The 25,452-nt window shown below is 41.2% G+C and overlaps 1 long non-coding RNA gene across 2 annotated transcripts; it reads right to left on the bottom strand.

The window, feature by feature from the left end:
• Positions 1 to 25,452, bottom strand: LOC111737551. Of its 2 annotated transcripts, none has more exons than XR_002779469.1 (3): positions 25,380 to 25,452; positions 18,645 to 18,810; positions 1 to 1,420 (listed from the first exon to the last, which is right to left on the bottom strand). It is a non-coding gene; the product is annotated as an uncharacterized LOC111737551 (long non-coding RNA). The 2 variants fall into 2 exon arrangements; XR_002779470.1 differs by lacking the exon at positions 1 to 1,420 and adding an exon at positions 16,041 to 16,121.

Below are 25,452 nucleotides of genomic sequence, written 5' to 3'. Positions count from 1 at the left end.
TTTTGTTTGTGGTGAGAACACATAATATCTACTCTTTTAGCAAACTTCAAATGTACAATAGAGTATTATCAACTATAGTCAACATGCTAATTTAAAATGACTTGTCTTCTTTCTTCTACATGATCAAGTCTGTTGTTGAAGCTCTCAATTCAGTTTTTTCAGTTCAGTCACTGTATTCTTCAGCTTCGGAATTTCTGTTTGGTTCTTTTTTATGGTTTCTATTTCTTTACCAAATCTCTCATTTTGTTCATATATTGTTTTCTTGATTTTCCTTAGTTGTCTGTGTTCTCTTGCATCTTTTTAAGCTTTTTAAGATGATTATTTTTAATTCTTTGTCAGGCAGTTTGTAGATTTCCATTTCTTTGGAGTTGGTTACTGGACTTTTATTTGTTTCCTTTGATTATATGGTGTTTACCTGATTTTTCATGATCCATGTAGCGTTGCATTGGTGTCTTCATCTGTGCATTTGAAGAAGCAAACTCCTCTTTGAGGCCTTACGGACTGGTTTTGGGATTGTCTCTGGTACTGTACTTGAGCAGGGTTGAAGCCAGGTTACATGGCAGCTGCTGGGTCCACAGTGGGGTCCGCAGTTGGCAGGCCTGGTACCAGGAACTGAGGCGAGTGTGGATCCTTCCTAGTTCCTAGGAAAATGGGACTGCCTCCAGGACCTCGGTCAGAAGGGCTAGTGCTAAGACAAGAGTCCATTTCAGGGTCTGCAGTTGGGTCCAATGGCGGTGGGCCTGCTCCAGGTATGTGGAAAGGTATGGTTGCCACCGTGTCCCTGGGAAGGCTCCTACTGCTTCGCTGAGAAGGCCACTAGGTGGGCTGGTTTTGGCTTGAACAAAGTCACAGAGGTGCTTCAGGATCCACAACCCTTGACCTTGAACCAAGTTCAGCAGGCCTGCCTCTAGGAATACAGAGGAGCATATCTCCTGCTGGGTCCCTGAGCCCAGACCGTGGCTAAGAGAGACTGGAGCTGGTCATGGGCTGCTTCATGGTCCACATCCAGGACTGAGGTCAGCTGGCCTCTTACTGAAGGCATGGGAGGGTGTAGATCCTCCCGGTCCCTTGGCAGATGGTGCCTGCAGAAGGCCTTGGCAGGACCAAGGACAACTGAGGCTGTAGTCAAGTCCAGCAGGGGACAGGGCTGTCTCTAAGTCTGTAACCAGGACCACAGCTGATGCGCCTGCCACATGAGTGTGCAACTGCCCTCTCTAAATGGCTCTCCTCAGTCTTGGGCTCCACTGGGGTTTCACAGCCTCCTACCTGGATTCCAAAAGCAGGATCCCACAAAGCATCTCTGTCCATCGATAGCTGCCAAATTACTGTGGGGGCTGTGGGGGCATACGAGTGGGGGTCCTCCTATTGTACCACCCTTGCTGACATCCTATTCTTCTGCTTTGGTTCAAGGATCCCTGACCTGATAAAAAAGAATGTGAGGTAGGAGCAGACACTGGCAATTGTGCAAGAAATTTTAGCTGCTCCTGTGTAATTCCTGATCTAAACCAAAGGGTAATATCAGATATGATAATGCATGTTTGGGTTCTTTTGTGCTGGTTTAGGTTTAGGTTTTTGTTGATTAGTTGGTTCATTGGTTTGGATAAATTTTGTTTTGTTTTGATTTGTTGATTTTGAAATCATTGATCTGAAGGAAAACATGAGTTAGAAACACAGCAATAAAGACGCATGTAATAAATTATCCTAAAAATAAACTATGATCATGTGTCTAACTTTGTAGAAACAAGAAAAACTTATCTCCTAGGCTTTAATATTTTTTTCTGACTCTACCACCAGTGAGCAACAGTAGAAAAACAGAATAAAGGGGCACACCATTATGTCTTTGACTGAAAAATCTGGATTCTAGCTAGTCATAAATATGTGATCAACTAATAAATAAATATCTGACCGAATATAAACAAGAAAAAAAGAGATATTTGTCAATAGGGATTTTTAAATCATCGATGAAAGTCCAAAAATTCACTCGAGCTAATCTATGAGAAACTTTTTCTATACCATCTTTGACCTAGGAAACAGGGCAAGGAGCTGACATCAGTATCTAAGACATACAAGCTTATTTCTGGGGGGAGGAATACAACATGTGAAGGCAAAGAGTTAGCTGCATCAAAATATCAGTCTTTGAATCACAGAGCATAGAGCTATAAGGGCCAGTAGAGAGCTTCCAGAACAGTCCTTCATTTAATAAATGGGGAATATGAGACTAAGAGGAGAAATGGGCAAAAAACAAACCTAAAGAGGCACTTTACCTAAAAGAAAATGCAAATAACTATGAACATAAATAAAGTAGTTCAATTTCATTGAAAACGAGTTGCTACTTAAAAACAACAAGATATATTTTGCACTCATCACATTGGCAAAGGATTTAAAATCTGACAATACCAAATGCTAGCAAAGAAGTAGAAAAATGGAAACTATCAGTCAGAGAGTAAATGTGTTACAACAAGTTTAGAAAGCAGTTGGGCATAAATTGAATACATATAACTATGACCATCCTATTCTTAGTTATATATCCTAGAGAAACTTCAACAGATATGCCCCTGGAAAAAGTCTACTACTAATGTGCATAATGGTATCAAAAAGCTACAACCCAAATGTCTACTGAGAAGAGACTAAATCAATTGAGAGAAAGTCACATAATGGCATTCCATTTAGCACTGAAATAAATGAACTATACAACTACATGGCTGATATACTTAAAAGTTTAAAAAAACCAAGTCAAAGAAAAATATGTTACAGGATTTTTCACTTTAACAAAGTACAAAAACAAGCAACACTCATCAATATGTTGTTTAGGAATGGTGTGTGTGTGTGTGTGTAGTACATGTATAGAAAAACAAAAATAATAATAATAATGTGAAACCAAAATCTAAGGTAATGGGTAGCTCTGGGGTTCAGTGAGGATGGGGATTACCACAGGAGAGGAACACATGGACGACACCAAACGTATAGCCAATGTTCTACTTCTTAATCTGATTGAAAGGTATTCAGGCACTTGTTTCCTTAGTCTATTAGCAATACATATGTCGTTTTATATGCATAAGTATCATCATTTTTTAAAAACTGTAATTTTAAGACAATCAACATAGACTAGTGGTAATAAGGTTAAGTAATTTTCCCAGGTCATCACAAATAAATGGCCAGATCTGGACTTGAACCCAGATGATCTAGTAGTAAGCCGAGCTCATAACAACCCTGTTACTCATCCTATAGTTCCATTACACGATTTATACTATCCTCCTTACTTAACTTTGCTGAGTCTCAGTTTCCTCATCTGTAAAATTAAATATATGTTTGTAAAGCTGTAGGTACAGTGTTTAGCCCATGTTGTATGCTCAAAGATAACCCCGAAGAGGAGGAGGAGGAGCAGGAGGGAGAAAGGAAGGAAGGGAGGGCGGGAGGAAATGGAAGACAGAGAGAGAGAGAGAAAGGGAGAAAGAGAGGAAAATGAGAAAGAAAGAAATGCCAGTGGGGAATGACATCCTTAAAGGAACTGAACATGCTCAATTTAGAAAATGCACCAAGTGGAAGTGTAAACTAGAAAATCTGTTTTCTCTTCATTGCTGCAAGCCCCAGAGCATCTGGTCTCATTAAAGGTGCAAAAGTCGAATATCCTATTGAAAATTCTCTTTGGTGTAGGAAATTAAGTTAAATTAAAAACATGACCTTTCTCTCAAACTGGCAAAAGTGATCTAGTTCTGTAAGCATGATCATATCCATCAGTAATACATCAAAACCAGACGTCGCTGTGGGACTTCTACGGCTGAGCCATCAACCTCCTCTGAGACTCCCATTTATTTGGCCGCATTCAGGCAAAGAGGATCAGGTTCTTTATAAAATCCAAAGGAAGAAGGTGATATCCACCCAGGGAGGAGGGCTGCAGGTCTTCTCTAACATTTCACAGGCCATTCACTTAAAGACGGAGCTGCTGGCGGCCTGGGGGGTTGCTGCCCCACGTCCCCTTTGGATAGAGCAGTTGGGGAGGGCAGTAAGACAGAATTGCTCTCTCCCGCAGAGGCTGAGCTGTGAACTCAATTGTAATCCTATAAGGCCCAGATGGGGAGAGCTCTGGGGACTTCAACCGGGATTCTAGGTAGGAACATGCACCTAGAGACCTGACGTGCCCTCCCCTTCCTCCTCTCTGCTTTGCCCATCCAGCCCCAGGCAGAGCCTATTCTTTCCCTACACCAAGGTCCTCCAAAGCAAAGGGGCATTATTAGTCCAGCTGGCCCTCCAACAAACAACCACAAAGCCATCCTCTTGCAACCCCACCCACACCCAGGCCTTTCTGGAAGCTCTTCTGCAATCCAGAGGACATAAAGGAAAAGGAAGTCTCTGGAGAACAGAGCACCAGCAACAAGACAGGAACCCAGAGCAATGCCAGCCCTTCGAGAAAGAAACTGGCCTTCTGGAGTCCAACTCCTGATTAAAGATAAATTATTATTTATGCATGAGCATGCCAACTGCAGTGTTCTTTATAGGCCCAAATAGTCTGAAACTATTTAGCTGTCCAATTTAGAAGATGGTTACATAAATTGTGGTCGAACCATACCACATCATTTAAAATGGGCTGTGTCATGTGAAAAACTCAACCTCCTCTGAGACTCGCATTTATTTGGCCGCATTCAGGCAAAGAGGAGGATTTTTTCAAATTAAATTATTATCACTAGTACCATTATAATTTATATATTAATATTAACTAGAACTCTACAATTTACAATGAGTTTTTCTTCTATCAGATTTATCCCATTTAATCATTACAAATATATAAGCCAGATATTATTATGCCAATTTTACAGATATGGAAACGGATGCTCAGAAAGATTAAAGAACTTGCCCAAGGTCAGAAACCTAATAAGTGGCAGAGAAGAGACTCAAATGCAGGTTCTCAAATTCTACCCCCAGAGTTTCTTTTATAACATTACGCATGTTCCGTCAATGGGATTTAAGAAGAGCAGAGACACAGACAAAAAAATGCTAAGCTTTTCTTGAAGGGGCTTTGGATCATTTTTAAATGCATTGGAAAGTGTTTGATCAGTATCAAGGGACAAAAAAGACTTTCGACGTGATTGGGCTGAAAGAGCAAAGACATTTATAACTATGGAGAGGCTTTCACGCAAGACCCTTTATACTCAGGGGTCTGCTAAATATATCCGAAAGGAGGGGAGTAGCTGTATATAAAATAAATTAATGAAGGAGGAGGGGAAGGAGGAGAAAGACTAGGAGGAGGAGAAAGAGGAGGAGGAAGAAGAGGAGGAAGAAGAGGAAAACACAAAAGAACAAAGAGGGGAAAGGAAGGAAGAAGAGAAAATGGTGCTAAAGTATTTATTTTATAATGTTCATCGCAAGCATCTAGCAACTCCCGAAACTCTCTGGAGGATTATGTAATGGGAAACCAGAATCACACAAAGCTTATTTATTTTTTTGACACTTTTCATTGTTTTGTTCTGCGAAAAGTTTTCAGAGTAAAAATAAGTACAGAAAACTCTCCTTAAATGTTTTAGCTATTTTCTGGTCTCGTTCCTACTGGGTTAGTAGGGGATATGGAGTTTGAGGCAGTCATTTGGAGGAATGTTAAACACACACACACACACACACACACACACACACACACACGCACTAGCATTATTCACAATAGCCAAGCTATGGAAACGACCTAAGTGTGCAGCAATGTATGGATAAATGGATAAAGAGAATTGGTATATATACACAATGGAATATTATTCAATTGTAAAAAAAAAAAAAAAAGGAAGGAAATGTTGCCATTTGCAACAACACAGATGAAAATGGAGGACATTATACTAAGTAAAAACAGCCAGACAGAAAAATATTGTATGATTTCACTTCCGTGTGGGAGCTAAAACAGTCACACTCATAGGACCAGAGAGAGGAATGGTGGTTGCCAGGGTCTGGGGAGTGGAGGAAATGTGGAGACATTGGTCAAAGGATACAAACTCCCCGTTAGAAGATGACTATGTTCTGTGGATCTACATACGGTACAGCATGGCAACTATACTTATTGCATAACTGAAGTTAGCTAGAGGGTGAATCTTGAGTGCTCTTACCAGCCCGCCCCGCTACACACACACAAATGAGAACTAAGTGAGGTGATGGATGTGTTAATCAGCTTGAATGTAGTAATCATTTCACAATGCATATGTATATCAAATCATCGCTTTGTATATCTTAAACATATACACTTTATTTCTCAATTATACCTCAATAAAGCTAGGGGAAAAAACACAGTACCAACAGATGCAGTTCTAATAATAATAATAATAACTGTGGGATAAAAAAACAAGCAAACAAAAATATGCATTGAAATGAGTAAAAAGAGAATTATACCATGGCAATAGATTATGAAATCGTGTCAGTGTATTGTATGCATGTGAACTAAGCAGAAAAGAGTAATAAGAAAGAAGAAAAAAGTACTTAACTCCATCCAAGAAGAAAAAGATTAAAGCTACTATACTAACAGGTTTCAAACAGAGCCCTAATTTCTGGAGGTCATGGTCAATTCATATTTGTTCATCCGGCCCTTCCAATGGATCCATCTGCTACTCATGGAACCCTACAATTGTTGTTAATGAATCCAATATTCTCTAAGTTTTCCATAAAAGGCTCTTTTAAATAAATGGAACTTGAGTAGCTAAACTGTTTTTTAGAAAAATAGAACATAGATTGAGCAGTGCTACTTTCCCCACACTCCATCATGCACTGAAGTCTTAATTAGAGCCATAGCTATCTGAACTATTTTGGCCTTTGACTTTATAGCACAACATGTAATTCCTATCGGCATAGTAAACTAGTAACTTCGATATTTGTTAAAACTAAATAAAGTTTATAAGCCTATCAAAATACCTCTTGTTTCTTGTAAATGTTTAGGAAACATTTCTGAAATGTTTCTGAAAGTTAAAGTCTTAAGAGTTAGCAGGAACCAGTGACCTCACTTTGCACTTTGCTTCCTTCCGAATGAAGCGAGTCCTTTAGTCCACGAGGGGCCAGGAGAGACACAGGCATTGAAGAGGGGAGTCAAACAGGAGAGGGACCACAATGAGAAGGGCAGGCCTCTTCCACAACCACACAAGGCACCTGAAGATGAACAGCCTGGCAGAATCCATTAAATATGGCACCTGTATTCCTAAGAGACAAGAGTGAGATATGAAGTAGGAAGGGTGAAGCCTCAAACCAAATAGTAACTATTGGAGGAAACAGCCTTTACTTATTTCCTCTATCACTCCTGAAAAATCATTTCGCATCATTGCTCTTCAGCAGGGTCTTAAAATAACTCCCACATGGAAAAGGTAATAAAAATCAGGGTCTTACCAAATATTCCAAAGGACGACACCTCTGCCTACATGCTACTGAGTGTCTGAGATAGAAATAACAGAGATACAAACCTCATCGGGTTGTGAGCATGATCCATGCCACATACACAGTATGATGCTTAGCACAGTGAGAACTCTACTATAATTAGTTGTTACTATTGCTGTTGTTGCTATTATTGTTGTTGTTGTTGTTTTGTTTATCTTATATTAAGAGACTGTGTGATAGACTTCAGTGACTTCTAGAGAAGCTGGAAGCAGTGCAGCCTTTTGCCAACTCAACACCTTTTGAGCCAGTTTTGAGAGCTACCCACACCTTGATGCCTAGTCTCTCTTCAGGCCAATGCGGCATTTGGAAAGGTTAGAACCACTTAGCAATAACAGAGCTATTCATGGTTTATTCATGTCTAGCCCTTTGAAAATCATGAGATTCCTCGACATATTTCAAGTTACCTTAAAAGAGCTGTCATTACTCTGTCTCATTTCCTCTCTTCTTATTCTCTTTTGAACACAAGTTAGCCAGGCTTTTGACTCCACTATTCAACCAAAACAGCTCTTATCAAGACCTCCTGTGACTTCCAGAAGTCAATTTTTAGCCCTCACCCTACCCTCCTTATTGAAATATATTTTTCCCTTGACATAACTCACTTGATCCACTTCCAAATTCTTCACCTTTTCCTATTCAGTCTCCTTCCCAAGTCTTTCCTTATCTTCCCACCTTCTAAATGATGAGTGCTTCATAACTCGGTCCTATGAACTTTTGTTTTTTTCTGTACTGGCAATCTCATACAGACCCGTGGCTTTAAATACCCTTTAATGCTCGTGACATTAAAATGCGTATCTCCAACCATAACATCAAATTTTTAATGCCAACTACATGCTCAGCACCTCCATTTAAATGCCAAATGGGTACATCAAATTTGTCACGTACGAAACAAGATTTGGCATTTTCACTTCCAAATCTGCTCCTGTGAGTCTCTACCAACTCAGTAATTGGCTACTCTATCTTTCCAGTTGCTAAGGACACATTCCATGGAGATATTATTAACTCTTCTCTTTCACTCATACCTAATGTCTGATCCATCAGTGAGTCCTATGGGCTATGCCTTCAAAATATATAGAGAGAACACAAATTGGTCTCATCGCCTCCACCACTACCCACCAACTCAGTGAGATGGAAAGCTAACCAGAGATCATGAAACGGGAAATGACATGACATGACTTCTGTTTAAAAGGACTTCTGGCTGTATTGATAGTGAACTGTAGAAAGTCAATGGCAAAAATAAGGAACTAATCAACCTATTTAAGTAATCTAGACACTAGATAGCGGTATTTACTGATGTATCCCCACTACCTAGAACAGTATCTGGTTTATAGTAAGTGCTTAATTAATGTTGTTGAATGTAGGAATCACACCAGCAGATTCTAAAAGCGCTGGGTCAAAGGTCAGTATTTGTCAGGATAGCAGGGAGATTAGACAAGCTACTTTCTTGGTGTAAAACACAAAACAGAACAACAGCGAATATAATATCCAGTAGATACTTACTCAATAATTGAATGCATGGTAATTGGTTAATTCGAAGATAGAAGAGTGGAAGGAAGGAAGGAAGAATGGAAAGAAAGAAGGAAGGAAGACGAGGAGGAAAGGAAGAGGCAGGCTAAGCTCCTCCAGAAGTTTGGGCCTTTGTGAGAAGAACAGGGGATGGATAAAGAGGACTCAGAGAAAATAATATACTCAGCATACTGCAAAAAAAAAAAAGAATGTGAGGAAGACACTTGTCCTTCAAAACTCTGACTCTCCAAAACAACTTATATTTTCAATATTACATGAAATCTACCACATACATTCTAAAATAATAGTTTTATTTGTTCTGTGACATTATGAAGATTACATATACTTGATTGAACCAAAAATTTTAAACATCTATTAAACTGTTGTTTTAACCCTACTGATAACGATACCTCACCTTAACAATCCCTACCCTTCCAGGGTTCCAATAACTACCCAAACATACTATTCACAGTAACACTTGCACAGGCCTCCGCCACACAATACACAGGTCCTACTGTTATCAGCAACTTCAGCTATGTCAGTCTGGATTTATTCTTTGGTAACATAAATATCTGAGACTAAGATGTCTCTTTTTCTCTATATAAAAATTTCTCAGTAATTTATCCAAAAGATGCTGTTAGTTTGCTTCTCTACCATCTTGGTCTCTTTGTTCAGCATTTCTGGCTCACCATTCCCGAGAGAGACTGAGAAGCCATCAACAGTGGCCTGGGATTAGGAGCGACAGCCATGCTCTATATGATGATAGTTCAGCACTACGGACAGCAATATACATGCTTGTGTGCCCCCCAAAACGATTTTAAGCTTGCTCTAACTGTACCCAGAATGTACCCGTATAACATCAGCTTGTGCATAAAAAGGAAAAAAAGAAAAAGAAAAAGAAAAAAAAAAGAAAGAAAAACAAGCCAGCAATAATAACAGGTGAGATATACGAAATACCTAATATGTGCCAAGCATTGTACTAATCTATTTTATTTGTTACTATGCTCTGTCCTCTCAAGAACTCTGCAGATAGCTATTATTATTATTTTAATTTATGGATAAAGAATCTAAGGTTCATAGAGATTAAGCAGCTCGCCAAATGTCAACAACTAATAAGCCTCCATAGTGGGTCCTCGATCCCTTTGCCACACCATCCGCACCCCACCTACACGCATAAGTTTTCCTCCCAAGAGTCCGACGAAGCCCAAGTTTAGTGGGCCACCAGTTCAGTTCCTGATAACCAGTGAGAGAAAGGTCCTACCTCAGAAACGTGCCATCCAAAAAAAGCAAACATTATGCAAGGAAGACAGGAGCCTCCGAAGACATGTTGTCCACAGCCTTATCTACAGGTTGCTCACAGGGTCTCCGGGGCACATAAACCACAATGATAGGCACGTTCCATTTACAAACGCTTGCGTGTTTTCATTTTTATGTCTCTGATGTCTACATTTTTTCCCCAAGCATAGCAATTTTCTAATCGGTCCCGCATGTCTGTTCTTAACCATGTAGCTGAGAGCCGGCCAGACAAACTGCAAAGTCCTTGGCCACAGAAACACCTGGCTCCCCAAGGATGTGTGCCTCATTCTCTTAAATCTAGTCAAGGCCCTTTGATCTCCCTGCTTAGACAAGATTGCAGCCAGGCCTTTTTATAGCATCCTTCCAGACCAAGCATTCTCCCTTTTCCCTGACCCCTCCCTTTGCTACTCGCTGACTCCAAACTCTCCTTCCCCTTCCTCATCTCCCATACCCCTGAGCAGCCATCTCTCTCTCTCTCTCTCTGGGCCCTCTTCTTGCCTCTAAGACACATCTCATAGAGCTGCACTCTCTTTTATCCAGGGATATGCACATGACTATCTCTTATTAAAGGCAAGAACCGTCTCTTAAGGAGGCAGCCTTTATTCTAGGAGTACCCCAACTTTGAGTATTATTTCTTTGACTTTCTATGGACCTATATTCTTATTGGCCCTTGGATCCTAATTGTGACATATAAAGTATGGCCACCACACTCACGATTTAGGTTCTCTCTCAGTGTTTCCCCTTACCCTAGGACACTACCTCCCAAAATACACTTACACACACATAAGCTCACATGTGTACACATGCATGAGTATCTGTATGCGTATCTGTGTGTATCTATCTAGTACTTTCTCTGCTACTTGTTGGCATCCTAAGAGTAGGACGTGTGTCTAATTCTTCCCTGAATTTCTACCCTCTGGTGCTATTTCGGGCACATAGAATGTGGCCACGTATTTGAAAGGTGGATTTAAAAGCACAACATGGATCTTGGCCTGTCATTTTTTTTTCAATAGTATCTTTATCTGGTTTCGGTATCAAGGTAATGCTGGCCTCGTAGAATGGCTTTGGAAGTGTTCCTTCCTCTTCAATTTTTTAGAATAGTTTGAGAAGGCTAGGTATTAATTATTCTTTGGCACTGGTCTCAGCAATATCTATTTGGATATATCTCCAGCAAGAGCAACAAAAGCAAAAAAAAGCGGAGGGGGATTGCATCAAACTAAAAAGCTTTGCATAACAAAAGAAACCATCAACAAAATTAAAAAGACAGCCTACTGAATGGGAGAAGATATTTGCAAATGATATGTTCGATAAGGGGTTAATATCCAAAAATATAAAGAACTCTTACAACTCACCATCAAAAAAGTAAACAGACAAATTAAAAAATGGGCAGAGGACCTGAATAGACATTTCTCCAAAAAAGACATACAGATGGCCAACAGACACCCAAAAAGATGCTCAACATCACTAAACATTAGGGAAATGCAAATCAAAACCACAATGAGATATCACCTCACATCTGTCAGAACGGCTATTATCAAAAAGGCAATAAATAGCAAGTGTTGGCAAGCCTGTGGAGAAAAGAGAATCCTTGTGCACTGTTGGTGGTTTTATAAGTTGGTGCAGACACTATGAAAACAGTATAGAGGTTCCTCGAAAAAATAAAACTTGAACTACCATACAACTCAGCAATTCCACTTCTGGGTATTTACCTGAAAACTTGAAAACACTAATTCAAAAAAAGAGATGCTGCATACTTATGTTCGTTCATTAATATATTATCTTCACTAGCCAAGATACAGAAGCAACCTAGGTGTCATTACTAGATGAATGGATAAAGAGATACACACAAACACACACACACACACACACACACACACACTCACACACACACTCACTCACTCAAAATGGAATATTACTCAGCCATAAAAAAAAAATGACATCTTGTCATTTTGCAACAACATGGATGGACTTAGAGGATATCATACTAAATGAAATAAGTCAGACAGAGAAAGGCAAATACCGTATGATTTAACTTACATGTGGAATCTAAAAAACAAAATAAACAAACAAAACAGAAACAGTCTCATAGATACAGAGAATAAAACTGCCGGTTGCCAGAGGGGAAGAGAGTGGAGGGATGGGCGAAAAGGGTAAAGGGGACCAGGAGATACAAACTTCCAGGTGTAAAACAAGTCACGAGGATGTAATACACAGCATAGGGAATATAGTCAAAAACATCATGATAACTTTGTACGATGACAGATGGCTACTAGCCTTATCATGGTGATCACTTTGTAAGCTAGTTAAATGTACAATCGTTATGCTGTACACCTAAAAGTAATACAATATTGTATGTCAACTCTAATGAAAAAAAAAATGCCAGAAGAAAAATAAATAAATAAAATAAAGGCAGAGCGTGTGCATTAAACGGCTTAAATATGGAAATGAGAGTAACTCTCCCATGAGCCTAATCTGGAGAGGGCCTGACCAGCTAAGTTTAACCTGCCTGTGTGTGCTGCTCAGGACCTGGGAGACAGCGCCAAATCGCCAAACCCATTCCCCACTGCTGCCAACAAGGGACCTGGGCAAGAAGCACCTTGATAGCAAGCACCACAAACAACTCACTCCACAAACCCCCGCTGATCACTTTCTACATGCCAGACCTTCCAGCTACGAATGTGGTTTAATTAATAACTGCTTTTTAAAAGAATACTGAAGAAAGTGGAATTCATACAGCAGGAGATTAAAAATAAAAAGAGAGTAAACTGTGCTTGCTAAATACCTAGCGTGTGTCAGTTTTACTGCACATAATATCTCATTGAAGCGTCACAACCAACCTGAGAAAAAGGAATCATTTTCCCCATCTCAGTGAGCTCTCGAAATTGCTGAGGCCTGATCTGCGGGCCTGACGTGTATGCTGCAGCCTACAACTCTTGTGGGATGCAAGATTGATCAGGTAACCAGAGACGGTAAGTCGATTTGAGCACAGAGCACAGTATAGTCTAGTAATATTTCTTTATGATAGTAAAGATTTCCTGTCATAATATTAAATGCCACTTAAAGGAGCACAAATGCTGAATGTGAGCAGATTAGCCAAATTGGGGTATAAATTCCAACTCTCAGGGTTGTATCCCCGAGGCAAAGTAAAACGCCCGGTAGTGGTTACCCCCTTCCTCAACAAAGAGCAGCTTTCTAAAATGTAATCCATATAAAATATTACATTTCTTAAAATATGTTGGCTTTGGGCTAGTTGCACGTTTTCTATTGGAGTTAGTACCTCATATTGAGGTGTAGAAACTTAGGACATCTAATACAGTGAGCCAGCTAGACAAACCAAAATTTAAAACAACAATGCACTTCATACAATGTAACTCATTTTATGTTGCTTTTGGTCCTCACTGGTTCTTTGCTTTGCAGTGTAGAATCTTTCACCTCTGGCCTCAGCTCTGGGCGACCAGAGCAAAGAAGCAGACGTTGGACGAGTAGATGAACTTGATGGGTGTCCCTAGGCCCTGCTGCTGCCCTTATGACCCCACCAGATTACAGCTTTGTGTTTTAATCCAGACTGACCTGGAAAAGGCACGCTTCCAAGACTCCAGACTTCCACCTTCCCCTGCCCTCCTTATGTCGGAGAATCGAAGCTCCAAAAGAGTCAAGAGTTATGCTCACTTCCCACTGTGCATGATCTCTACGTAAATGTCTAATACTTATTAAACATTATGATGTGCCTGGCACTGAGCTAAGCTTACTACACGAACGATTTTATTTATATGTCACAATTTAATTAGGCACATACTTTTCTTACTCCCACTTTACAAATAATAAAACTGATGCAATTCTCGAAGACAAATTCCACAAGGACTCTATCTTATGTTGCTACAAGTCCAGGGCCTAGACCAGTATTTTGCATACAAAGGCTCAAGAAATAATTATTGCAAAGAGTGACATCGCTGACATGGCGAAATAAAAGTTTTCTACTATCCCCCCCTCAAAAGAGAATACCAATTCAGACAATCGCTTATGGATGGTGGTCCCTTTGTGGAAGTCCAGGAGTCCAGTGAAGTTCCAACGTACCATTGGAACAATATAAAATCGAGATTATATGCGTTAAAGAAGGTATGAGGAACAGTTTCACTCTATCCACATCACCCAGCCCCATGGTGACACAGCTTGGCGCCCAGAGAATCCTTGGCCTGCGATTTCTCCCACAAAGGGAAGTGAATGCATGTGAGCGATTGCCCAGCTTCCCCAGCTGTGTGGGATGCTGGCAAAGAGACCCAGCTCTTTCTCGCCCTATTCAGAATACAGAAGTGAACTGCATGACTGCAGGGAGGGAAGCGGCTGGGAGAACAGCAGCCAGGGCTCTTGGAGGGCATCAAAGGAACATGGATCCTACTAACTGTGTTGCAAACTCCATCAGGAAGCCCACCAATGATCCACTGGGAACACCTCACCTACAAACCCTCCCAACTGGTCTACAGTCACACCCAACGCTCCGCAACCTCACCCCCACATACCCTACCCTATGGCCAGCCCCTTGGGCACACCCCTTATGACAGCAGGTACAAGCCTTTGCAGACAGCCAGTAAGCACTTGTAGAAAGCCAGCCCAACTCTGTAGAACCGTGTAAGAGCGCACCAACTTGAGCATTCAGCACAATCCTAGGGAAAGCAAATAGGAAGGTGTCGGCACCACGTCTGGCTTTGCAGAATGGAGAGAAGGTATCCACAGTTAATAATTCCCCCTCAAGAGAGAACAAGAATTGTGGAGCAGGAGTATTAACTGAAAAGGTCTGAGAAAGCCTCACAATCCCTAACAAGGATGATGGAAGGTATTTCTCTCCCGAAGTCAGTAAAGACTAGAGGAGGTGACTGCTTCTTCAAATGTGAAGACAGAACACAAAACTTTAAGAAAAATAAAACAATCAAGGAAACATGACACAATTAAGGGAATACAATAATTTTCCAGTAACCAGCCTCAAAGATATGGAGATCTGAGATTTGCCCAATAAAAAATACGAAATAGTCATTTTAAGGAAGCTTAGTGAACAACAACAACAAAAAAAAAAACACTGAAAAATAATTCAACAAAATCATGAAAAAGATAACAAAATGAGAGGTTTAACAGACGGCTAGAAATAATTAGAGATGACAAATTCTGGAGCTGAAGAATATAAAGAATAAAGTAAAAAGATGCAATAAAGAGCATCGACAGAGGACTGAATTGAGTAGCAGAAATAATCTGTGAGGTAGAAGACAGACCTTTTGAAATTAAACAGTAAAAGGGAAAAAAGTGAAAAAGATTGAAGAAAGCCTACAAGAACTGTAGAATACCATTAAGAGAAACAATCATGTATTACTGGAGTCTCAGGAGGGGAAGAAAGGCAGAAAAGTACGAAAAGGTTATTTAAAGAAATAATGGCTAAAAACTTCCTAAAACTGGGGAAAGCTTTGAACATCCTAAGTTCACGAAGCAGGTCTCCAAACAATTTCAACACAAAAAGATCTTCTACAAGACATGTTAAAATGACACTGTAAAATCAAAGACAACAAGATGATTTTAAAACAAGCAAGAATAAAAAGAATTCTTCACATGCAAGGGCACTCCCATAAGGCTGCGAGGGGATTTCTCAGCAGAAACCTGGCTGGTCAGCAGAAAGCGTGCTGATATATTCAGGGTTCTGGAAGAAAAAAGCTGCCAACCAAGAAGACTTTACCCAGCAAATTTGTCCTTCAGAAATAAAAGCTAGATATCAGCTATACCCCATGCTGACCTCAAGGCAGGTCCAAGTTAGTGGTTAACTGGAGACTGTAGTGTTCGGGACAATGCACAAGACCCAGAAGGACACATATCTGAGTCCTGGTCCCACTTTTACAGCTTACAAAATACCATTAGACAAGTCACTTAACTTTTCTTAGCTTCAACTTCCTCACCTGTAAAATGAAAATACATAATCGTATCTACTTTTTAGTGTGTTGGCAGTTATTCTATAATAATACTTCACCATACCTAAAAGGAAATAGTAATTTCAACTTCACAGGGTTGAGGGGAAAATTGCAGGAGACTGTAAACTGTGAAATCACTCTCCTCACCAAAAAGAACTATGCAAATGTAAGTCAACAGCAAAAGCAATTATCCTCACAATACAGAAAGATTGGCGGGGGCGGGGGACAGATTTTTCCAACATTATACATGGTCACTGTTCCATGGCCACTTGTCAGAGAAGCTGCAGCTCTATCTGCCCTTTGTCGGCAGCACCCGCTCATTAAGCCTTGGGGCCACTAGCCAAAGCTCACACAAAGGATTTTACATCAGGAAACTTCAGGCATGGCCTTGACACCAGGATATTTGTGTCACTGTCCTCCTATCTGCAGGAGTTAGGAGTCAAACCTGGCACAGTATCCACATACACCGTCCCCCGCCCCTGCCCCCAGAACCTGGCCATATTTCCCCATCTTTGATGAAATAACGACACCTCTGTCTTCTGCTTTGGTTCGAGGCCTACGACCAAAGGGCATGACTTGATCTCATGAGCCCTCACAAAGCAGAGAGTTTTCGCCAGTTGGTCATAGAAGCCGCAGCTAGAGATTCAAAACACAATTAGTGTTCAATGCTGGCTTATGGATCTAGGAGGCCACATGTCAAGGAAGACAGGCAGCCTCCAGCTGCTCAGAGCAGTCCCCAGATAATAACCAGCAAGGACATGAGGACCTCAGCCCTATAATCTTGAAATACCAAATTTTGCCAAGAATGAGTTTGGATGATTCTTCCCAGAGCACCCAAAGAAAAACTTAGCTCAAGCTGAGTTTTTAGATTTTGGCCTCATGAGTCCCAAACAGAGACTCCAAACATGCCATGCAAGACTTCTGACCTACAGAACTGAGAGCTAGTAAATGGGTATTGTTTTGAATTGCTGAGTTTGCAGTAATTTGTTACACAACAATAAAAACTAATGTAAATATGTGAACATAAAATATTTCATGGATGTTTTTCATAGGTGAAAGTCGAAGAAAAATGGGAAATGTTTATACCATATTTGTTTTTTTAAAAGGTAACAAAACCAAATATAACCACAATTTTGCTTAATATGTGTGCCTAGAAGAAAGACTGTATGCAGATACATCGAAATGCCATCAGAGGTAATATCTGGTAAAAGGATTATTTTAAAATTCTCTCTTATACTTTTCTGATCCAATACTTCCCAAATGAAGGTATATTACTTTAACAAGCAGAAATAAAATCAGTAATACTTCAGCAAATGCCAAGAACAGAGCATCTGGTTTTGCGGGGCTGCTGAAGTATTTCAGCTAGTTTTATCAATAAGATGGCAAACTAATACCCACTTAGACAACTTCTTTATACTAATATCATAAATTAAGCTCTGTTGTGGAATAAAAATACATAAATGCAAGTCAAACACAATGGGACCGTTGTGCCTCTGACCACGTTGGGGCCAGTCCCAGATGTGACATTAATTCTGAAGCCCGCACCGGCCCAGTTTGGCAGCCAAGCAGCCCAGTCTCGGATGCTGTGAATGAACTTTGGAAACGCTGCAATATTAGCCTTCGCAGCTAATCCTGCTAATGCACTCACAATCTATTTGACAAGCTGCCCATCACATCCCCTCTGTCGGGGCGAGCAGCCTTCCAAGGTGGCTGTGACAAGGGGATTACTGAGAGGACACCCCGGGAGGACAGAGGGGCCCTCCCTCCACTGCACTCTGACTAGCTTTGTAGATAGGCCGCATACCACAGAGGGCACTGGACAGCAGCTTGTCTCCGGTAGGGACCCCCTGGCACAGAGGTACCAGCGGGAGACGTTCACCAACCCAGAGGGCTGAGTGTTCTTGACAGCCAGGTCACTCCTCCAGTCTCAACATGGAGAAAGAAAACGAGGCAAGATTAAGGGAAGATTCACAGGACTGAGGTTTCTGGATCATTCCTTAATAGCAGAGCTCCCCTCCCTTGCAGAGACCCTACGTGCTAGAAAGCTAGGAAAAGTTCTGGCCTCTTGGGTTGAGTCATAGCACACCCCTTCCCCCCCGCCCTCTCCTCCTTCCCTCCTAGGTTCCTCGGTGAGTGGTTGACACTCCATAAAAGCCACATTTACAGCTTCGTCTTCGTTAAATTAGCAGCACTGCTTTATTTGCCTTCTAAATTTTCAGGGGGTTCATTTTAAATGTTTCATTTTATTTACAAGGTAAAATGAAAATAAAAGGTATAGCCTTCATGCTAGCAGATTATAATTATTGAGAAAAGCAATGTAGGATTTGTCCCAGAGCAAGGCGGGTTATTCCCTTTTCTGAAAAAGCCCCCTCTAGCCGGACTCGCTCACTCTGGCGGGAGCCAGGGCACAGGCAGCAGTAAACAGTTCTTTCTAGTCCAGTTTACACACGTTTCTCATTCGCAGCCCAAATGATCAGGAGACTTGTCCCAGAAACACAGTTAACCAGTTACCTTCTTCTCCCCATTTCCCATGAAGTTTTCCTCCTTCCCGTAATTGGGCCAAGGCTGTTCTCTGGGTTCCGGATTGACTAGGAACATCTCAGGCTCAGGTGCCACAAAAGACACTGGGAATGCTGAGACAGGCAGAACTGGCCCGTGTCCTCAAGGAGCCTGAGATCTATAAATAAACAGACAATGAAATACAGTGTCAAAAGTGCAATGACTGAGGTTTCCGTAGAAACACGTGGGAGAGATCTCTAGGCCAGACTGTGAAGCTAAGATTCTGAGGTCATCACCCAAGAGAGTGTGGTCTAGGTGACCTTACTGCGATTGCCTTCGCCAGCTGGACTGCAGCAGCACCGCGACGGCAAGACAAACCTCTGCAGGGCAGTGGAAAGTCTCAGCCACACTGCATCAGGACAGCACCCGCAGACCCACCTGAGGCCACACCCTCCATGCTGCCATCAGCTCTGACACGCCCAGCTTCGGTCTTCCAACACAATTCAGGCGCACAAGCTTATATTCTAGCTAGTGAAGTGAACAGAAACGCAGAGGAACTTCTTACGCACCGCACTGACCTCTCAAACGAGCTGCACCCTCTCCTGCTGGAAAGGCTTGAGAGCCCTTGTGCAGGCAGGGGTCAGCCCCACACCCCTGTTCCCCCTACTCCCAGAAGAGGCTCTATCCTGAATGACACACCTTGGCAGGTCACTCCAAGAAGCAGGAGAAAACCTCTGCTTTGTGCTTAGAGGTCGAGGCTAAGAGCCCAGCCTTTATCATTCCCAGGCCTGTGCTCCATACACCTCAGAGGCCCAAAGCTTTCTAGGCCCACCAGACTTAGCTGCTTCCTCCTTCCCCAGGAGGGATTAAAGCCCAGCCCGTCTTTTCCCCTGGGTAGGGCCTCTCCTGGATGACTGGGTTACAGGGAGGCAGAAATGGACACTGTGAGTCAGAGACCTTGGTGTCTGAAGAATCTAGGTTTGGAGGCTGGTTCTACAACATACTTTATCACCTTGTGCAAATGTCCACTTCTGAGCCTCCATTTCCTCAACTAAAAAAGTGATAAGAAGAAGAACATCCATGGATGTCAGTCACTCTTTTGTATGTGGTAAGGACTCAATAAATGGTAGCTCTGTAGAATATCTCCGCCCTCTAGGCCTGCATTCTGGACTTCAGTTCTCACTACAGAATGAAGCATTCTCATGAGAAAGTGAGGGATCCCAGGCCTCTGGGGAGCAAGTATGGGGAACAGGTGGGGGGTTGTTTTCAAAGGGAGGGGGACTCTCCTTAGTGTCTCTGAAATCACCTTGCCAACAAGAGTACTTTCAAGTAAGGCAGTTTCTGTCGATGACCTAAAGGCCTGCCTCCCAGGCCTGAACGGGGCATGCCCCAAGGGCCACATAAGGCGCAAAGCCAGCTTTGCACCCACCTTTCTGGCTGCGTATCTACAAGGGGGTTTTCTGGGCACCTCAAAGGACCTGGTGCCAGCTAAGCAGGCTGAGGACAATCACCCCATTGTGGAAAACAATGACACCAACCCTCTGGAAAGGGCAGAACGCAATTCACCTAATTCCTCAGAGGCTTCACTAATAGATGCTCTCTGGTACTGACACTCCATCCCCTCCTGGCTTGTACCTACTGCACTGCTCAGAGTGACTTATATGCAGGGAAATAAACCGATATTAGACACACAAAGAAAACTCTGAATATTGTTTTATATTTTTCCTGCCAGCCAAAAGCGTGCTTAGAAAATCATGAAATGGCCTTAACATTCTATCCACAGCTAAAGTCCGTGTAGCACCTAGCTTTTGTTCACTCCGTAATTTCAGATTATTAAGATTATGACAGAAGATAAAATCTTCAGGGACTTTTTTATTAGTTCCTTGTCACGTCTAAGAACCAGTCCAAAGATGGAGGGAGATATCTGTTCCCTACAGGGGTGGAGGCTGGGAGGATTCTGTCTCCTATAGATGGCCTTGTATAGAAATTCCCATTTTAACACAGCCGTATGATTGGTGTGGTCTACCCACTACACCGAGCCCACTTTCTCTGAAATTTCAAATGCATTCGCCTTAATTGTTTCTCTAGAAATAAATATGCACGATTCAAACCTTTGTGTTCATTATTTTGAAATTTGTGTTTTTGTAATTGTTCTTACTTTGAGAGCAGTTGACTTTTACTGCGCTTCTGGGACAAGTCGGAATACCCACAGGCTTCAGCATATCTCCTAAATGTGAGATTGATTTCCTAATTACAGCTATTTCAATCCATGGATGCCTGCTACACAGTTCTGTAGACCATGTGCAAGGCTTCCGCCTAAATCCACGTGGGTGACATAACTAGCCTTTTGACAACTAAAGAATCAGAACATCCCGGAGAGAAACATAAATTTGGTTCTCACGCATAGCAACAATGGAGATAGCCAACTCTGTAAATGAAGTCTGAAAACTTTTTACGGTTATCCCAAGCAGTTTTTTATTCTCTTTATTCTAAGGCATTTCTGACACCAAAAGCAGAGAAAAACCGGGAAAACTTGCAAAACCCCTTTTAAAAACAAAATTAAAAAAGCCGATAGTCTAGCAATTTTATCTAAAACTATGCTATGTTTACAGCACAAATTAAAATTTTTAATTTAAAAAGCTATAGAAGATAGAAGAGATAAGTATTTTTAGTCTAACTGGCAGGTAAAGAAATTGAGGCCCTGAGATGCTAGGGAACTTGACTAAGATAACCCGGCAAAGTTCAGCAATAAACCTTGGACTGAGACAAATGTCTCCTGCTTCCTAGTTCCTTTCATCCAAGTTATAAGCCTGGGCAGACTTACTGAAGTAAACGTTGTGTTGTAACAACATATGTCTGGAAAAGGCAAGAACTGTTTCTCTCAATTTGTATGATGTCCATATTTAGCCTATACTCCAGCACAAGTCATAAATCAGAATCAATAAATAACATTAACTGAAGAGAAGTTTTTGCTTTAATAATTATTTCTCTCCCTGACCAAGTAAACTCTAAGAAACCTATAAGGCACAATTTTAGAAGAAAAAAAAAATCCTATCCCTTTAGGAAATACTTTGACAGTGAAGGAAACTAGCCTAATATTTTAGAAAAATTTTGATAGATTCTTGAAATTCCATTGCCAAAATTTAATGAGGCTTAAAGTTCTATGGACAAATTTATATTAAAAATTATAATCTGAAAACCAGACAAGGGAGCAGGGTGAAAAAGAAAATCATGCTCTCAGCCACCAGATACACTAGATATTTTCTTTACATAAACAAAATAATAAAGGACTCAATGTCACTGGGTCAAAACACAAGATGTTACGGCCAGTCCAAAAATATAAATTGCTCTTTTTTATTCACAGGGACCCTACATACCAACTTTTGAGAGTGGGTAAAAGTTTTATAACTTTATAATAAAAGACCACTCAAGACTGATAATTTTATAAAGTGATAATTTTGCATTATGAAATTAAAAACCCCACAATGCATTAGAGTGACAACCCAGGATTACATTAGAACAATAAAAGAAGTGATCCCAGAAAGTGAGAATTTGTGAAGAAATCTGTCACTTAGTGTATACTTCTGTAGGACCAATATTGATTCACTTACTTGACAAGGTAGATTCGAAAAGCCATGGATTACCAGTAAGCAAAGACTAAGTGGGGAGCCCGGACTGTCTTTGTCTGGTGTTAAAAGGGCACTCTTACCTGCCCTACCCAGATGTAGCTAAGAAGACTGAGCGGGGAGCCAAATTGTACCATCACCCAGGGTAACGAGGCCTGCCACATACCCACCAGTAGAAGCCATGTGGGAGCAACAAAAAGGGGCCTCTCCCTCTCTCTCCCTCTCCCAGGCCTGGGAGTTGTTGGTGGAGACTTAGTCAGTAGCCTGAAATCTCACCTCCACCAAGTAGTAATGCAGCACTCCTCTTAGGATGTCCAGAGAGGTCGAGTGGGGAGCCTGGACCTTCACCCCTACATAGTAGTAGGAAAGCATCACCTTCTTCTTCCCCAACCAGCAGAGCTAGTCAGAGAAGAGTTGCTCGAACAGATTTAAATAAGATCCAGAGTCTCATAACATAATACCAAAAATTTCAAGGGTACAACCGGAAATCATATGTCAGACCAAGAACCGGGAAAATCTTAACTTGAAAGAGAAAAGACAATCAACGGACATCAACATCTAGATGACACAGATGTTGGAATTACCGACAAGAATTTTAAAGCAGCCATCACAAAAATACTTCAACGAGCAATTAGGAACCCTTGAAACAACAAAAGCAGAAAATCTCAGCAAGGAAATGGAATATGCGAAGTAAAGCCATGTGGAAATTTTAGAATTTAAAAAATATAATCATTAAAATTTTTAAAAACCTCAACAGCAGAATGGAGGGGACATAGGAAAGAATCAGTGAACTGGAAGATAGAACAGAAATCACCCAAACTGAACAACAGAGAGGAAACAGACTAGGATGGGGGTGGGGGAGGAACATAACCTCGAACACCTGTGGGACTATAGCAAAATATATTGTAATATTTATTATCGGAGTCTAAGAAATAGAGGAGAAAGAGTGGAGCTGAAAAACATATTTGGAGAAATTATAGCTGAACTTTTTTAAAATATGGGAAAGAAATAATGGCTGAAATTTTTTCAATGGAAAAAGACTTAAACCTATAGGTTTAAAATTCTGACCAAACCCCAAACAGGATGAGTCCAAAGAAATAAGAAACCCCAAAAAGGATAAGACAAAGAAAATATTGAAAGCTGCAAGAGAAATGACACCTTACATACAAGGAAAAACAATTCAAATGACAACGGATTTCTCATAAGAAACCATGGAAGCCCGAGGAAGCAGCACAACATTTTTCAGTGCTGAAAAGAAATAACTGTCAACCCAGAATTCTGTACCTGGTGAAATTATCCTTGAGGAATGAAGGAGAAATAAAGACACTCTCCAATGAAGGAAAATTAAGAAATTTTTTTTTCTTTTTTTACCCCCAGACCTACCCTAAAATAATGACTAAAAAAAATTCTCAAAACAGAAAGGAAATGATTAAAGAAGGAAACCTGGAACATGGGGAAGAAAAACAAACAAACAAAAAAAACAATGAAAAAAGATGGATCTTACGGTACAAAGATGCCTGGAACAGTTAATAACTCTTCCAGTTGCCCCATCCACCTTAGAGTGTCTCTGCTCATTATTAGTGTTGGCATCTCTCCAGTGACAAGGGCATACGAACTGTTCCTGATCGCTACAGCATCACACCTGCTCTGGTTCTGGGCCTTCTGCAGACCTACAGGAGCTATGTATGTGTGAGAGAGATACTGAAGATATTCAGAACTCTGACTGCACAAAGATGCTTGACTCTAACCCAGATTAATAAAAAGTAACCCAATCTCCCAAGTATATCACATTATATAAGGCAATGCCCAAATTCTCTGGAAGCTCAAATTCCCTCTCTGGTCCTCTGAGAGATAAAAGATCTAGCCATTCCTGCCCCAACTCCTCCAGCTTTTTTCCATGTCCCCTATAAAGCTTCTCATCCCATGACACTATGTACCTACAGGCTCCAAGTGGTACCCACTGCAGCAAATAACAAAAAGCAATCCATCCTTGCCCTTGTCATAACAAAACTCCTTACCTCATTAGCAAAGTTCAATCAAACCAAACATTGAAAATAAATTCATTATACTTTATACCTGTCCAAAGATGGCTGAGCTGCTAAGAGCCAGCTCAGTGTTTGGAAAAGAGAAACAAAACTCTCAACCCATTCATCCATCCATCTCACTTTTCAGTGTTAGTCCTTCAGTATTCTCATCGCTGGAACCAGAACTAGCATTGGCTAAGAAAAATGGCTAAGAATGTCATCAGATAGCCAGAGCTTCAGTGGCTGGGTGAGAGGAACATTCCTGCGATGTATCCATGTAATAGCATTGTGTGACCAAATTTTCTCCAGGCTAGGATGTCCTAGCAAAAGTCAAAGGAGATTACAGTGAGGGGGTCTTTCACTCTACAGGCTGGTGTTCGTAGAGTGAAAAACTCCTACTACCTATGCAGTCACACTTGCCACAAACGTAGGCCCCGCCCCTGCCCCACACCTGGACCAGGTTTGTTTATTTCCTCCCTAGGCATATGCCACAAGGGAGTGATAAGTACAGGCAATTCCATTTCTTCACCTGACCTCCCCTCTAAACCAAACATAAAGATAACCTGTGAACTGATTAATCCATTGGTCCAAATACTTCTTTAAAAAAAAAAAAAGACTACTTTCAAGTTTTCCTGGAGGTCTCCAGTAGACCACCAGTCCAGGTGATATCCTTCTCCCATCCCATTTCAGAATCCTTGGGTTATGTTAAAGGGGAGATGGGGAAAGATACTCCTAGGAATAGGGCAGCGTGGGAGGCAGGCAACTTCAGGATGCTGAGTAAGCATTTCTAATAACACTCTTACATGGCACTTCAGAAATGCCAAAGTTATTCTGCAACACAATAGGGCCCAGTTTGGGGTTCAAGCAGTGAATATGATTGAGAAAGTATGACTCTGGCCTCCAAATTAACCAAATGAAGCGGGTGGAAAGAGAACTATTCCCATTACAGGAAGAAAACTGAGGCTCAGAGAAGTGCAGGGACTTGCCCAAAGCTTAAATGGCAGGAAAAGCTAAAACTGGGTCTTCTGGCCCTTCGCCTCAAAGGAAACACAATTTCTACTTTTTCCTCTATCGTTGACATGAGGTTTGACCCTTACCTAATATCTCATATCCGTAGTGAATTTTTCTTCTAAAACAGAAGCCAACTGGGCACAACACCAGTTTGGCTCT

This window comes from Pteropus vampyrus, unplaced genomic scaffold (assembly GCF_000151845.1).
Source record: "Pteropus vampyrus isolate Shadow unplaced genomic scaffold, Pvam_2.0 Scaffold28, whole genome shotgun sequence".
NCBI classification, from domain to species: Eukaryota; Metazoa; Chordata; class Mammalia; order Chiroptera; family Pteropodidae; genus Pteropus; species Pteropus vampyrus.
Note: the sequence above shows the minus strand (reverse complement) of the source record. Positions and strands in the feature narration are given on the sequence as shown.